The sequence below is a fragment of the Bombyx mandarina genome, chromosome 07, assembly GCF_030267445.1.
Source record: "Bombyx mandarina strain Sakado chromosome 07, ASM3026744v2".
Classification (NCBI taxonomy): domain Eukaryota; kingdom Metazoa; phylum Arthropoda; class Insecta; order Lepidoptera; family Bombycidae; genus Bombyx; species Bombyx mandarina.
Window position 1 is genome coordinate 4,887,618 of NC_143214.1, and position 17,279 is coordinate 4,904,896.

Sequence of the window (17,279 nt, forward strand, 5' to 3'; positions counted from 1 at the left end):
AGTGACGCCCCAAACATATCATTATCCAGGAAGGAAACGGGAATGCGTTTGTTTGGACTAAATACAAGCCCGATTTCCTCTTATTAAATTTAAGCAACGCCAACCCAAAAAACGAACGTTTAATACTTTCTAACAATAAGAGCGGAGTTTTTATTGAAGATTGATGGTTTGACGCGAATCTGGATCAAACAATAATAACGTGGAATGATTTCGGAAATGACCACCGCACTTTCACTGCGCATCGAAGGGCCTTTGGATTCACTGAGCATAACTATTAGTGACTTCTCTTGTTGCATTTGAACCGTTATTTAGATGATAGAACTTTTTACTTACTGTTTGAAGCATTTTTTTGAGTTATTGAATTCAGAAACGAAACAATCGTTCTTCATTATACAGCGGTTTTAATTTTTTGGATACTCTGACGCATTAGAGCGTTAATATGTCATAGATAAAGGCTCCTGTGAACACATTCATTCTCAATAAACGCTCGTGTATTTTAAAATAATATACACAACATCTACGTAAGAGTTTACCATTAATGGCCTAATGGCCAAGTATAATCGTATAAAGTGATGTGACTATACCGAGATTCAAATCCTGTAGCAGATACTTTTGGCCAGCAGAATAGTGATACCTGCCCATGTAAATTTATAATATCCCTTCCAGTAAATGAGCAAAGTGATATTTTTCTAAAAACTAGTGGAAGTCTTTACGTATTTTACGTTACGTAAGATACGTATTTTCTTTCGACACGGTCCTATCGGTCGATTCGAGTACATTTGGCGTCTTATATTTTAGGGCTTCAGTCTGGGTGTTTATATCCGTGATATGATGCCTATAGGCTGAGGTAACTGAGTTGACCCATTGTCCTAATAACAGCATTAAGAAATAAAACTTTAATGTTTAATAATTCGTAAAAAAAAGTAAAGATAGAACGAATCAAAGGAGCAAAAAAATATTTTCAACATCATTACGAAATAGCAACCACATTTACTTACAACAAAGAAACTGTGAGAGCAACACCATGAATTGAAAATCGACCTCTCTGTAAAGCGATGCGCGTGCGCTTCCGACTTCAATAATTGATTTTTAATGGAGAAATGATCGACGTAGATGATCCCTTGCCTTTGTTGGGTAACACAAAAGTTTATCACCTCTTTAACTACATCGCATTACGAAATTGAAATAATAACAACTGAAACTTAAAGATATAAATTTTATATATATTTCGAAAAATACTTAACGCCATTTCATATTTTGGTACTACTTCTCTACCACTTTAATGGGAATTCCATTAGCAAATACCATAAGACAAAATCTATCGGTTTCATAAAATGAGACTTATTACGTTCAAGTTGAACGCCTGCGCGAACAGTATGTCAGGTGCTGTGTTTCCTCAAACATTGATAATGGACGTTATCTCTTCATTTCTTTTTAGTTTTACAATTATTGCTTTATCATCCCAAGATTTACTTAAGTTTTCCGTATTGTGATTTACGTGTAAACGAATTTAGAATCATTTTGGAGTTGGGAGAAAAACGTTTTAGTAGTATACCGTTGAGGCGGTAAAACCGATCTTTTCAAACACAACCTATAAAATTTTAGAGTTATTGTTTCGAACTGAAGCCAGATATCCATTATATCTACTCTCATATTAATTTATTTATTTATAAGCTTTTTTATCCAAATACTCCAACGAATACAATATAAGTAGCCACTATTTTATAAGCCGATAGTTGCATTTGCTGAGAACATGATGTGAAATCTTCATGAATACGAAAATCTGTATCTCCTGTCCAGTTTATCCTTTGAATACGTCAATTCGACACTTGTCTGAGTTAATCTGAATAAATTTAGTTCTGGGCACAAGCCAATCGGTTAGTAATGAGATCGTCACGGAAGAACCGGTCATTATTTGAACTGGTATCTATCTGTGTCTATTTTTGGATATTTTGTAGCATATCTTCACATTGTATTCTGTAACTATTTCAACTATTATGAAATCATACTTTTTACAGGTATACTAGATATTGGCTTTCTTTGTTTTTTATCACAGCTGAGGAAATGCACAGCTGGCGCAGGATAATCCAGGAGAAAGGTATTAAAGGAGACGGTTTTCAGCATTGGAGATTATCGACGCAAGAAGGAGAGAGACATGGACATAGGTGATCTTGACAACACAATCTACTTTATGAATTAGTACAAATTATTCCGTCTACATTGTTGGCAAAGTAATAACATAGTATTTTCTCTTGTAATTTTCCATATTTAATTTCGATTTTCTATTGTTAAAAATTGACAGGCCGAAATGGCAGTTCTTACTCGTACGGTCTCACAGTAAGCATTAACAAATTAGAAAGTGTTTATTTTTAACACGGTTTTGTTGTTAGCACAGGCCCATTTAGGCGTTGATGTATGTAAGGTGTTAAAATTTAATGTAATCAAATTCCGTTAACAAGAAACAAAGAAAAATAAGTAACCAAATGAATAGTATGAAAAATTGGCTCTGTGGAGTCTCTCGGCTTAAAACAAGACCCCATCTCAGCGCGTGGGTGTTTTAAAAGAAGTATATAAAATTCATCAGAAAATGAAGAGTAGCGTTCTCTAAGTATTGAACCTGCATACTGCGACCGCTAACTGGCAACTAGTGGTGGCCCTACTGTAAATTCCCGCGGATAGATACAGCCATTCTGCCGTCAAATAGTTGTGCGTTCGGATTTGAAGGGTGGGACAACAAACGTCTCAAATTGGATAACGGGAATCACTTTGCAATATCTATGAGCACCGTTTCACCACTTTATACCGAGAGCATATTCACCCATCTACGCAATAAATAAATAAAAATTAACTGTAAGCCCCTCCCTGTAAAGGTACATTAGAAGAACACAATAAATCGCCTTACATCTAAATACTTCTTCAAAAGTTTATCTAAACGCATCACACCAAAGCAAATCTTTGTGAAATACTGTATTCAAACATAAATCCAGTTGATGCTTCAAAATATGAACTTAGAATTTACGAGTAACGCCCACAATGTCGGGTCGCCCACACGAAACAGTTAATTATTACGCCCTGTAAGATAAGGTTGCAAATCACTGGTAATTGACTTTGTGGGAAAGGGGTCAGGTCACCTGAATGATACATGTGACTCAGATGATTCTTGAAAGCTTTTTAGTTTTGGTAGTTAACCATGACTACTTTACGGTCTGCTACGGAATTGCATAGACCAGCCTTTCCCAAAGTGGGCGATAACGCCCCCTCGGGCGCGCTGCAGGCCTAAAGGGGGGCGGTAAGAGATCCAGAAAAAAAATGGGGGCGTTGTGTAGAGGCATAGGAGGCGATTTGTAATTTCATCTAAGAGGACTCTGTGACACCGACTGAGCTCTCGCTATAGTGGTTTTTAAGAAAGTGAAAAAATGGGGGCGCTAAAAAAGAATTTATTCTCAAAGTGGGCAGTAGAAAAAATAAGTTTGGGAACTCTTGGCATACACCGTATGAACACTTGACTTAATAATAATAAACTAGATAGCGTTAGTGGACCTTTCAGGAGATGCTATGTATGACCCGCCGAAAATTCATTTGTTTATTTTACCTAACCACCGACTTAATCTAATCTAATATCTATAATTGCTTAAACTCACAATGAACTCTTACATCGATTTAAAAAAAATGTATGGTGTTTGAATGGGATATGAAAGGAAACTTTTTTACCCGTAACTTAGGTGTGTCAAGTTCAAATACAATCACGAATAATATTTTTGTAATTTAAACGATTTTGTCCTTCAAAGTTGATGTTAAAAAAATTCAGTTTTAGTTTTAGTAATTTAGTTAAAATATTTATGTTTTATATTATTGGAAGAGGGGAAGAGGTCGACCGAAGAAGACATGGAGTGTGTGAATGACGATATGAGAGAGAGAGGAGTGAGTGTTGAGATGACGGCTGATAGAAGAGAATGGAAGAGAAAAATTAGCTGTGCCGACCCCACCTAGTGGGATAAGGTGGAGAAAAAGAAGAGTTAAAATATTTATGTTAATTCTCAATTTTTTTGGCATGCTATAGCAAAACGTCATCTAGTAGAATCATTATGCCGTTGCCATATAACTGCTACGAGTATACCTTATAGATGGCGTTAACATAGGTTCATACATTTTTTTCCGTATGCTATCCATGCTGCTTTGCAACTCACCGTGCCCTTAACATTCATTTTTCAATAATAAGTATTAATATATATATTATATATAATAAGGTGAAATATATATAGGTAATCGAAATGGCACAGAAGGTTTTACTTGTCTATGTTTAGCTATTATAATATTACAACAATTCGCTATATAGAAGGATTTCACTATTCCGCATTTCTAAGTGGCTTATCCGCAACCATCTTGGGATAAAAGATCAATGGGTTTAGCGATTGCCGGAGGCAGTATCATATAATTTCTCGGCGCGTGTGAACCTACAAATACTAAGTTAGACAATGCAGATTATAAGGTTGTCACTAGAATGTTCTGAGACGAAACGCTGTTGTCAATAAAATAGGTAATATATTTATAAATTGTTCACTTTAAACTGCTAACTCCAGCAGCAGACGTACGAGGACTGTTAAAAAATATATTATATACCTATATATTCAATTTACGATATTACCCTAAATTTTTTTATAAAACCTATAGGTAATATTGATGCTTCCTTTTCAAAAAATGAACTTCCCATTTCAATCTTCAGCCTCTAATTTATCCCTTAACAGTTTTTTTTTTAAACACGCCGATTTACGTTTGTTTCTTACTTTTTATTATGATTAATTTCCTAAAATAACGGGCTTCCATACAACCGTTAATCCCTTATTTTACACACTCAATAGGAGACGTGGCCAAAAATCCTTGCTTAGGGTACGCTAATATCATAAAATGCATCAAATGCTTAAATTTCAAGTTTATAACCCCAGTGGTTTAGGATGCGCTGATGAATCTATCTGTCGACATGAAAACCCTCTTGTCTGGCCACCGGAAATTACATACCCGATCCTGTGGACCGAATGGTAAACAGTCGACGTCGCCCTAAACACATCATTACGGATCCTCCCGATCCAATAACGGTGCTTTTTGGTACCTCAAGCCTCGGTCACCGTCCTCGCCGAACCCGTCGCTTGCGACGAAGGACTCGGCGAGTAAATTAACCCATAGACACAGCCCACTGAGTTTCTCGCCGGAACTTCTCAGTGGGTCGCTTTTCCGATCCGGTAGTGGATTCTGCGAAGCACTGCTCTTGCTAGGGCCACTGTTAGCAACACCTCCGGTTTGAGCTCCGAGAGCTCACCTACACACGCTAAGATAACGCTGATATAACCTCTCAAGGATATCAGCATAAGTTTTAAAAAACAAGTAGCTAATAAATATATTTGAACATATTTTAAGTGTTCATACCTCGCGCGTTTTATACTTTATTTACTATCTATATATTAATACGTGAAGCAAAAACTTTGTACCCCTTTTTACGAAAACTGCGCGGACGGAGGAGTATGAAATTTTCCACACTTATAGAGAATATATAGAAGAAGTGCACAATGCTAATATTTTTTTAAAATAATGCATAAAAGATACATTAAATCAATAAAGAAAACATTACACACACTACATACCATGTATTTGACGCACACATGCATGCATACTATTTATTGTCAAACTTTTGTTCTTGACGTCTGTGGTCAAATTGAGAATAGATTAAATATTGTTAGTCTTTATTAATATTTTTTTATAGTGTAGCCTTCGCGAAATTCGTGATTATAGAAGTATAAAATACAATCATAATAGTGTACAAACTTACAATTCCAATTATAGTCGAATTTCGACTACTGCGGGACCTCTAGTATTCAATAATTCGATTACTTTAAATGTGTACAAACAAAACAGGGACGGGATTAAATCGCAAAACTGTTTTTAATCACGACTAACATGTTTTGACAACCCTAAATGATGTAAGACATTACGTGAAACGGCTCAAGAATTACTAAATGTATATCCGTTCCGGTCAAACTCTGATCGGTTGCGATAAACCGTGATTGGATATTGATCGAGGATCAGTTACTAATTTGTTTTGTCATTTAACTAATACCACCCAGACGTACGATTGTTAAATAACACACGCTCTTATGTAAAATACGACGTGAATAGTGTTAAATTAGATTCGTGATTTGATCCGTGATTATACATTAAATACAATGAATTAATATAACTACAAAAAACATGTAATGTAATTTCCTCGAATACGTTTGGTTCGAATACATTGTTTTTTTTATATACTGTCATTAAGTCTGTTTAGTCATTAGTTTACTGGACTGTGGGAAGTTTATGACGTAGGGAAGATCTTCCTTCGAGCGGTGGTCTTGCTCGGTAGACCGACAGTCCAAATGTTGTTGTTCGGAACTTGTATACATGCAAATTATTTTAAATATGTCGTAAGCGAGATTCAAGCATCTGTCAAATATTTTGTGTACTATGACAGCTACCACCACAGAACTATATGAGTGAACGAATTGACATAGCATCAAGTGGTTACTGGAGAACATTTTATTAGTGCCACCCACCTTGAGACATGATTTTGTCTCAATACGAATGTACATATCATGAGTGGCAATTTCAATTTTATTTATAACGGCTCAAACCGGTAATAGGCTGCTTCGCGAGAGAAATAAGTAATATGGTGGTACTTATTAGTGTCATATTACAATATGACAGTATTCGCTTATTTACTCGCTAAGTAGTTTAAAGTGTATTCCTGTTAGTAATTCTTCAGATGTTGTTACATACAAATTTCCAAGAATCGATCTAATCCTTTAAGATCTCTTACCATGTTAAAGTTTAAGTATAGTGACCGAAATTAAGGTGTTTATCTTTTTCATAACAATTTAAATACAAAATACATTTATTCTGTGATTTTTCATTAAGTTCCGATCAAAGAGAAGTTGTCTATTGCGGTTTTTTTATTCAATAAATAAGAATTATTTACACCGCTTATTAATTCAGTGCGTATAGATTTTCTTTAAAACATAACATACATAATTTGAAACTAACATAAACGAACAAATCTGTCTGGTTTGAGAGATCACAGTACGGTAACTTGCAGCGTAGTAAAATTTCCAAGTTTACGGAAGACAATGGCCGATTTAAACCCACAATTTTACGTTCGAAAATAAGTGGGAAGTGGGAATGAAAGGTGCGCAATAGGTCGCTGGTCGTTTCAGATCCGGGTCCGTGGGGCGTCACGGATCATAGCCTGGTCGATCAACCGAGACAGCTTGGGTAAAAACTATGTTTTCTATACATATTTTTGGTAATTTGTTGCTATCCTACCTATGGTACCTATCAGTGCCAGGTGATAGACTGACAGATCTCGATATACATACTCGATATACATAAGACAAAAGCCTGCAAGATGGTACTTGTGTTGATAAGTAGCTATGTAGCTAACTGAATCGTGTACACGGACGACACAAATCAATCGAAAATTTTTTATTAATCATTTGGGCACGCCTGTGTGCCGGGAACTTGCCGACCTAAAGCATATGCATATGTATGTACATGTCTATAGTTAGAAAGGTATATAGATTTTTAAATGCAATGCTCGGTATAAATCGATCGTGTTATATTTTTTCTAAGTAACTTTTAACACACCATATCGACGCTTGAAAGGCAAAAATAGCTGCTTTGTACATAAATGATAGGCAATAACCATATTCGATGACCAAAAAAAAATATTTCTAGGTCTATTAAAATCATTTCAATCCTACAGCTAGATTCGTTAAAATAGATTTTTTTTAGGTATTTCTCAGGTATATTTTAAATTAATTTCAACTTTAAATTAGTCTACTGTAAAGTTCACGCATTGTCGCTTAGTCACGTTTGCCTTTCAAGCGTCGATATAAACAATTTCTAAGCATTGCATAATAGAATCAACTCTCAACATGCATATTAGGGAGGATTCGGTTCATATTGATATTTACCTATCTACTTCAAATAATATCAGATACTAGAAGTATATCATGTAAGAACTGTTTTGTTGCAAAACATAGCATAGCAATTATACAGCAAAACATTTTGACAAATGTCATTGACGGTTTTGTCATGTACATCCTGTTCTCAGTCGTGTTCTCATTGTTAAGAGTCGTGAGTCTTCTATATTCCTTTCAATGTTTCTCTTCACCTAAATTCAGAACTCCTGTATTAACTGGGTTATTTTTATTACTACTAGTGGTCGCCCGGTAGTCGAAATTCGACTTTAATTAATTGAAATTATAATTATTTATTGTACACTATTATGATTCTATTTTCAAAGACTTTAGTACTTCTATAATCACAAATTTCACCAAGACTACACTATAGAAAAATATTAATAAAGACAAATAATATTTAATCAATAAATAAGTAGTATGCATGCGTGTGTGCGTCAAATACATGGTAGTATGTGTAATGTAGTTTTTATTGATTTAATGTATTTTTTAGGCATAATTTAAAAAAATATTAACATTCTGCACTCCTCTATATTCTCTATAAGTGTAGGAAATTTCATACTCCTCCGTCCGCGCAATTTTCGTAAAAAGGGATACAAAGTTTTTCCTTCACGTATTAATATATAGATAGGAAAAAACAGATTCGCACTATCTACCCGATAGATAGATAGTTTCGTAGTTAATTGACATCATTAATACTCAGATCTTTTCAAAGGGTGTATTTTCCAACTTCCTTCAGCTTTATAAATAATCCTGATTAAATAAAAGACTTGCAGATCAATCTCGATCTTGCCTCATTACATTCGAAATCTGACATACTTTATACTCAACATGATTCGGGAAAATGTCACATCCGCATTAGCAGAATCAATACTATAAACTATAATTAATATTAATTCTAAAGCACACGAATGGCAAATAAATATCTCTTAGAATTCAAACAAAAAAATATATATAAAAAAAAACAGTTACTTGTGGTGTATTTAAAAGATCATTCTGGAACGCTAATCTAAGAAACAGTTACATCATTAACGCCGAGTCCTTCGTAATCACAAGTGCGGCATTTCTTTAGCACTAATTATCTTGTGATTTGCACGGCAAAAACATGATATACGAAGATTACATGTCCGGTGACAGTTCTAATGACTGTCGTTAAGTTTTCGATAAATTACGTCTGATGTACTTAACTCTCCTTAACTCTCGGTGTTCTGTGACCGAACTGGAAAATTCGGCGAAAAACAATAGAAAAATAATCGTACCCAGCTTTACGTAAAAATACAATCATGTCTACTATTTAGTTCTTTAACTTTAGATCGATAGATTTTATAATTGTATTTCACATGAAACAATTCATCTGAGGTGTTTAATCTTACCAATTTTATAAAAGTAAAAATTAATTTACAAATAAATAAATATGTCCTTTTTTTCAATGTTGTGTAAAGATATGATGACACCCGTCAAAACGACAACCTCACAGGCTGTTAAAAACCAAGAAAACTTTTAAGATATAATACTTAAAACATTTATCATTCCCCATTCAAGCTAATCTCTTTTTTACATACATATTAAGGACTCCGCAAATCTCCCTCTTAAATTAATGCGGTAAGTAACATGACCAAAACTACATCCAGAATGCTTGCTACAATAATGGTGGCAATTTGGGTGACGCTGCTTAACGATTTAACGTACCAACATATCTAAAATTAAGATTTTGAAATTGTCACAAGCAACTCTTTAAAACGGAAAAATACGTGTTTCATAATTTAAAAATTAAAAAAAAACCGCCAATGAAACCACGCATCGTTTCCTATTACATAATAAAAATAAGTTATAAATAAAATAAAGAAGAACAAACATCAAACTATGTAAATTTGTTCAGCAAAGAGAACAGATTTTTTTGTTGTAAAAAAAAAAAGCGTGCCTTTTCCTATTTATTCGATACGAGTTATCTATGTGTTACGATCATTAACTTCGTACCCGGGCTATCGATGCGTTTGATCGATAAATTGCATTAGATACCGGATAGAAATAATTAGCTTTCACAATATTATCATTGTTCCTTTGTAGTTTAATACTGCTGATTAGAGCTATTATCTTAATACATTTTGATACTTTACTTAACTAATTCAATCATGCGTGCAGCTGTGCTATTCGGGTACATTTTTTTTTTCCTTTTGCTGGTCGTATTGTGAGCTTGAACCTACTATAGTCAGCAAAAGGAGTCGTCATACGTTCCGTTTTGAAGGGCAGAAGTATTTCTTATGACACATTTATTTCGCTTTTAAGTGGCCGATTCAAGCAATGCATAAATCTTTGGGATCCTGATTGGGCATGTGTGGCAATAAAAACTACATATTAATTAAATAAATTGGTATTTTCTCTTGTGTATCGGCAACAAAAAGAATTACACTGAGCTTCGAAAAGCCAATGTCTCTGCGCTGCGATAAAGCGAATTCGGGGCCCGTGGTCATCAGCTAGCTGTCGGTAAGTTACTTACCAGCACGACGTTGGCGGTGTAACTTTCAAAATCAGTATCTTACCTGCAAAAAAACAAAGAATTGCCTTAAAGAAATATGTTTTGGATACACGTATATTCGACATTATGGCCTTTATATTTTTACGTCTTTATAAACTTTTTTAGATTGAGCCCCTTGAACTCACCCACCAGCCAGCCAGAATAGCCACCATAGCTACCAGGGAATAGTTAGAGAAATAGCATTCTAACTGAAACGAATCACATTTCTCTTAACGTTATCTATTTAACCAAATTATAGAAGCAATCCCTTTGTGTACGCACCACGCAATAACTACTCGATATATTGACTAGTAGTATTAGTTATACGGCATTTATTAGGACCAAAATTTTAAGTCGTCCGTCGTGGCCTAAAGGATAAGACGTCCGGCGCATTCGTATCGAGCGATGGAGCGGTGTTGGAACCCGGTAGGACCTTTTGTGAGTCCGCACGGGTAGATACCACCACCTTGCCTATTTCTGCCGTGAAGCAGTAATGCGTTTCGGTTTGAAGGGCGGGGTAGCCGTTGTAACTATACTGAGACCTTAGAACTTATATCTCGAGGTGGGTGGCGCATTTACGTTGTAGATGTTTATGAGCTCCAGTAACCACTTAACACCAGGTGGGCTGTGAGCTCGTCTACCCATCTAAGCAATAAAAAAAAGACTATGTTAATGTCACTTGATTTAACTGAACTGGCAATTCTTTATAATTCCCGGCATTCACGTTTGCGATGAATTCCAGTCACCACTTAAATTTAATGCAAAAAATATATAATTTTAAACAAAATCACCACGTAGTCCGATTGCATAACAGCAATGCTATCGGTATATCACAATCGATACGGTACCGGGGCGTGTCCATCCATCATTCCGGAGTGAATTATGATAGCACGTGTTATTTATTGAAATTCGCCTTCGAATCTGTGTTTAGGTTTCTCCTGTCAGTTCGAACTAGTGCCCTATGGGCGATTCGTGTTATGACACTCGCGTATTAGAAAATTTTAAAGACGATAAAATGATGGATCGTGGACTTTGATTGGCATATTGGAAGATGACTTCATAATCGAAGATTTAAAGGTGAAAGGTTTAAGACACGTTAACAGGCAAATACGATTAGAAAGGACAAAATATTTTGTTGATTTGATTACGAGTATTACGATATCTATATATATAAAAGAAAGTCGTGTTAGTTACACTATTTATAACTCAGGAACGGCTGAACTGATTTGGCTGAAAATTGATGAGGAGGTAGCTTAAAACCAGGAGAAGGACATAGGATACTTTTTATCACGTTCCAGTGGGACGCGACATAAAACGTGGTATAACAAAACGCAACTGATATGGAATAACAAAACGCAACTGACAGCTAAACGTAATATATTCTATGGTTAATTATAGTAGAATTTTGAAGTTGACCGGTTTATGTGTTTGAAACAAACCGTGTGGCGAAACAAAGTTCGCCGGGTCCACTAGTTAATAAATAAAAACTATACAAAGTATATAGGTACGTGAGCACGTAATAAATAAATATTGAATAATATAAATATTTACTAACAATCACGCCACGTTAACTGGTCCCGTGGTAAGTTCCGTAAAGAACTTGTTTTACAGATACCAGATAACGGAAATAAATGTAAGATTTTTATTATACACACACACATATTTAATATATAAAAATAAATATTCTGTTATATAATATTTTTAACCTGATTTAAGTAATTTTTTAAGTGATTTTGTTTAAATAGATCTAGACACTGGCTGGCCATTTACAGAACTGTGATTAATTCGTTTCGATTGGCCCATAGGCTTGGTAATTGACTTTGAAACAATAATTGATTCGCGAGCTACGAAATTAAAAAAAATTCCAGGTCGTCTCGTTTATCAAAACTATTTCTAAGGTTTAAGCTCGGCTAGTTTCTTTGAACTACCGTGTAATTTTCTATAAAAAATAATGAAAGATTATTTATATATGATTTTTTTTAAAGTTAATATAAATTTGGACGGCAGTTAACACAATATCCAAACTATAATGTTTTCAAAATGTCGGAAATAATAAGTGCGAGATTAAATCGTAATAGTAATTTTGATTATATCTACGACTCGCGAAGTGCATAGAAAATAATACCTTTCCTTTTAGGTAAATATTATATAGTATTATTCGTTGCATGTCTCTAAAGTTTTTTAAACTACTCTATTACAAGGTGGATAAGCATCATTCGAAATAATTTTCGTACCGCTTCCTTTCGTCTGTTGACTTTAGTCAAAAGGAAGAGTATATATCCCCACAAAATCTCTTACTCTATTTCCCAACAATGCCTGCATTGATTTACCATCATCATCTTAGGCCTTACAGCCCAGGGTGGGCCTTAGCCTGGTCCAGTATGTCTCTCCAGACTACTCTGTTCAGGGCTTTCTCCTTCCAGGTCCCGACACCGATAACTTTGAGGTCGTGCTCTACGCCATATAACCATCGGAGTTTGGGTCTGCCACGACTTCTGCGGCCTTCTAGTTTGCCATAGAGCAGTTGTCTTGGCATTCTGGTCTGCATTGATTTAGGCATCCCATAAACAATGAAACAAACGCTCCATTGATTACGAACTACTCCAATTACTAATTACATCTATTCCGAAATAATCGAAAACGTTTCGATCAATAAATAATTTATTAACGACTTCCATCAGAACACGAAAACTCTCACGCTAACGTCATAAGTACAATTTTATCGGCGACCGTTTTATTACAGTCAAGATAAACGGATTCACATATCCGAGCCGCTAACTACATTACGATCATTTTAATATAATAAATATACGTGGTACTCGTTAACGTGTTTGACACATGACTCTAAGCACTGATTTTATCTGTGAGATTTTAGTTTCTCCTGCCGGTGAAATACGCTGCGGGCATGTCGTGTGATTTTTAACACGTCGGTGTGATGTTCATAAGGAGGCAACGTCGAAATGTCATAAAGGGTAGTCTTAGAAAGTACCTTCTTGTAATTTTCCTCTAACAATATCTCCCAACTTGAAGTTATTTTTGTTTGTTTATCGAAAAACGCCTTAATAATAAATAAGCAAAACTTGACTATTTTTAGCTACCGACTGAAAACTAAAAAAAATCTCGAAACTCGTTTTCAAAATGATTATTTGCAATGCAGCATTGGAATGTTTGAGGAATATTAAATTTATAAATACTTAATATTTATTTTTAAACTGTCTGACCCGGCAGACTTCGTAGTGCCTCAATCGATAAATAAAAGACCGAAACTTTTGTATAACATAAACTTAAAAGAAACAAAAGGAATCCGTCCGACGGGGGACACATCAAAGGAAAAATAAAATTGTTATTTTTATTTAATTCCGAGCATTTTCATATTTATTTACTTACTTACTTTTAAACCTCCTCTGGACTTCCACAAATAGTTCAAGACCAAAATTAGGCAAATCGGTCCAGCCCTTCTCGAGTTTTAGCGAGACTAACGAACAGCAATTCATTTATATATATACAGATTACTTTCTTTTTTTTAAATTTTAAATTGTAATATACACAATGTATAAATTTCAGCCAGTCAGCTCAGCGTCGAAAGAAATGTTGCGATTTGAATTCAGATCACAGCAGATAATCTTTAACGAAAACATAAGATAGAGAAAAAACGTATTTTACATGCATGGCATTACGGTCTCATTGAGGTGGCGAGTCAAAAAATATCTTATTATTTTAGTGAAAGCAACGACAGCAATAATTCTATTCCAGTTTAGAATTTCCAGTGCATTAAGATATGAACAAGAAAACGTTAGCGTGAGATAAACAAGACATATTCACGATTTCTTGAAATTACTCTATTTATTGCGTTAGATATGACTTTTTTATTATTTCAAATTAACTAACAAGTCTACATTTATATTAAATTTACGTTTACAGGATGTGTACGTGAATATGTGTGTATGTTGCGCAATACCAGAGATAATTTATGCCATGGACCACGGAATGAGCCGTGTTAGTTAACTCAAATTTGTACGGAGTTGGATCAGCCTCTCTAGGTTTGCAACTAGGGGCACTGATCCAACTCCATACAAATTAGAGTTGACTTTTACGCGATCAAGAAGTTAAATAGCTCGCACTAAGCACACTGCACTCGACTCGTAACGTTAAGCGGCTTAGCTGTTCGATGTAATTACTGGTGGTAAGACCTCCTGTGAGTCCGCGCGGGTGGGTACCACCACCCTGCCTATTTCTGCCGTGAAGCAGTAATGCGTTTCGATTTGAAGGGTGGGGCAGCCGTTGTAACTATACTTGAGACCTTAGAACTTATATCTCAAAGGTGGGTGGCACATTTACGTTGTGGATGTCTATGGGCTCCAGTAACCACTTAACACCAGGTGGACTGTGAGCTCGTCCACCCAACTAAGCAATAAAAATATATATATATATTTTCGGCAGTCAAAAAACGGAAAAGACTTAACTGAAGTTATGACTGAGTCGAATGATGCTGTAGCTAGGATAAATGTTTGTTCATCAGATACCGACCAATAAGTTCACGACATACGTATATTTCTTGGTAAATCGTACTTAAACATAGTTTGTTAAAGCTTATTTGTGTGTTTTCACTTAGTGCTTTCTGACGTACAACTGTTTTGCATTTATTTAAATATTTTAGCATAACCAGACACATCGTGGTGTGCAGATGCGGTTCGTCACTTCACGCGGTGCTCTACTCACGGAATGCATTACGTAACACCGTATTCCCATACTCATAGTTCACTGGGGTCACAATTATACATCAGACATTTAATTTGGTTGTTGGCATTGCGATGATTTAAGGTTTTGTTGTGTTGGTAGCATTTTTTTTTTTTGTAAAGTTCAACTTCCTTTTAGTTAAGGTTTAAACAGCGGTGCACTCTTCCGGGCTTTTTGTATAGTTGCATTCGTTCGATAAATTTGAGATTTGATTTGAAATGTCATGAGTTACAGTAACAAAATGAGATACATAATTTTAGCGTCGGGCGTTGATCCCATTGGATCAAGTTTTCCCTTCAAGTTTAGTTTTGGAGTTGTTATCGTCGTTTATTAGTACCACGTTATTACAAACTTCTTCTCACTTCAACTTCTAACTTTTGTTCGTGTATAATATTGTAATTTATTTTAAATTAACTTCTTAAGTTCCGGAGTCCGATATAGCCCGGTTCGTTACACCCCCGTTACGGACCGGGTACGCGTAAAAGGATTCCTCGGCGTTAAAAAAAATGGAACCTAAAATTTTAAACGTAACTCAGAATCAGAGCAACAGGTTTTGCATTTTATTCATCTTAAAAACAAAAAGACAAACGCACGTGGTGAGTTCACACAGCATCTACATTTTCTAAATATGAAATTACTGTTTTATTTTTTGTTATTAAGCTTGAAACGTTGACGTAAAACGTTCCTTAAAAAAAATACCCGGAGACAATTTTTTATACACGTACAACTTATGTCTCAATCCAATAGATTTAATGCGACCGGTACTGATTATCGCTTTGATTATGATTCATCATCTTGTTCGCGTGTCTACAGTTATCTTAATTAAAAAATATATTTTAGAGCCCATACAGTTCACAAGGTGAATACCGCCACCCACCTTGAGGTTTTTATATCTCAATTATATAGCACACCAAATATCGTAGCCCTTCAAATACGAACGCATGACTGCTTTGCGGTAGAAACAGGCAAGGTAGTGATACCTATGCGTTACCCCCCTGGACCGGGTATAGCGTTAAATAAAGGGTAGTGATAACTACTCATACGGGTTCATAATATACCCTATAACCGGTAAAGCTTAAAGAACTGTAATTCATCTTGAAGTTTCAACCTTATAATAAGGCGACTATCGCATGATTTTTCTTTGCCTTTACATCGAATTCCTAGTCAAATAATTTAAATTAACAAGTGTTCGACAAAAATCAATGATATAACATTTATATTAGAAATATATACATTTTAATTTTTTTTTATTTTTTTTATAGTTTATTAATTTAATTAAATTTTAAAAATTTAAAATGTAATTTCAAATACTTTTATGAGCTGTCTAATAAATTATTATATTAAGGACAATTTCAAATACCCAGTAACAGGGACAATTCTCTAAATATTTTGGCCGACAATATACATTTATCTATGCACCGTTATTGACGTTGTGTGGTTTGAGCTGTGGCCATGGCGAACTTTATGGTCTGAGTGGTAAAGGCATGGGATTTCTCTGTTGTACATTACGTTTATTTGTTTATGATTCACGATAATACAATACACCCGCGATGCGAACCTCACAGAATTATATATTCATTTCGGTATTGAACTGATTGCTTGTACGTTTTATTTACTTCTCTATGCTCTGAAACTCATCGTGAATAACACCATAATAATTTGTGACTAGAAAACAATACTATTTCAAAATCTCTATGTAGTTATATAAAAATAGATTACCAATCACTCATCACGAGGTCTCAGAAACTATTCGATATTTAAAAGAATAAATAAAGTCCATTATTATAGTTTTATGAATATTTGAGTAGTAAGTAATTAATTTACTACTACTATTACTACCAGCAATCTACCAGATCTTAGATTTTAAACATTCTAAAATAGGACCAACATGCGGTTTTGTTGTTCAAAATAAGAAAACACAAAATCGTTGAAGCTCTAAGCGTACCCCGTGTTGCAAACATTGAAAAAAAAAACACGCACTTCTTGTTTTTGACTTTAAAGAGAAAGTCTCTGATATTATCACT

At 34.9% G+C, this 17,279-nt stretch overlaps 1 protein-coding gene across 9 annotated transcripts in view; it reads right to left on the bottom strand.

Moving 5' to 3' along the window:
* The window catches only part of klar (klarsicht), a 326,898-nt gene that overhangs the window by 151,613 nt on the left and 158,006 nt on the right, over window positions 1-17,279 (bottom strand). The gene's annotated exons all lie outside the window — the stretch shown is intronic.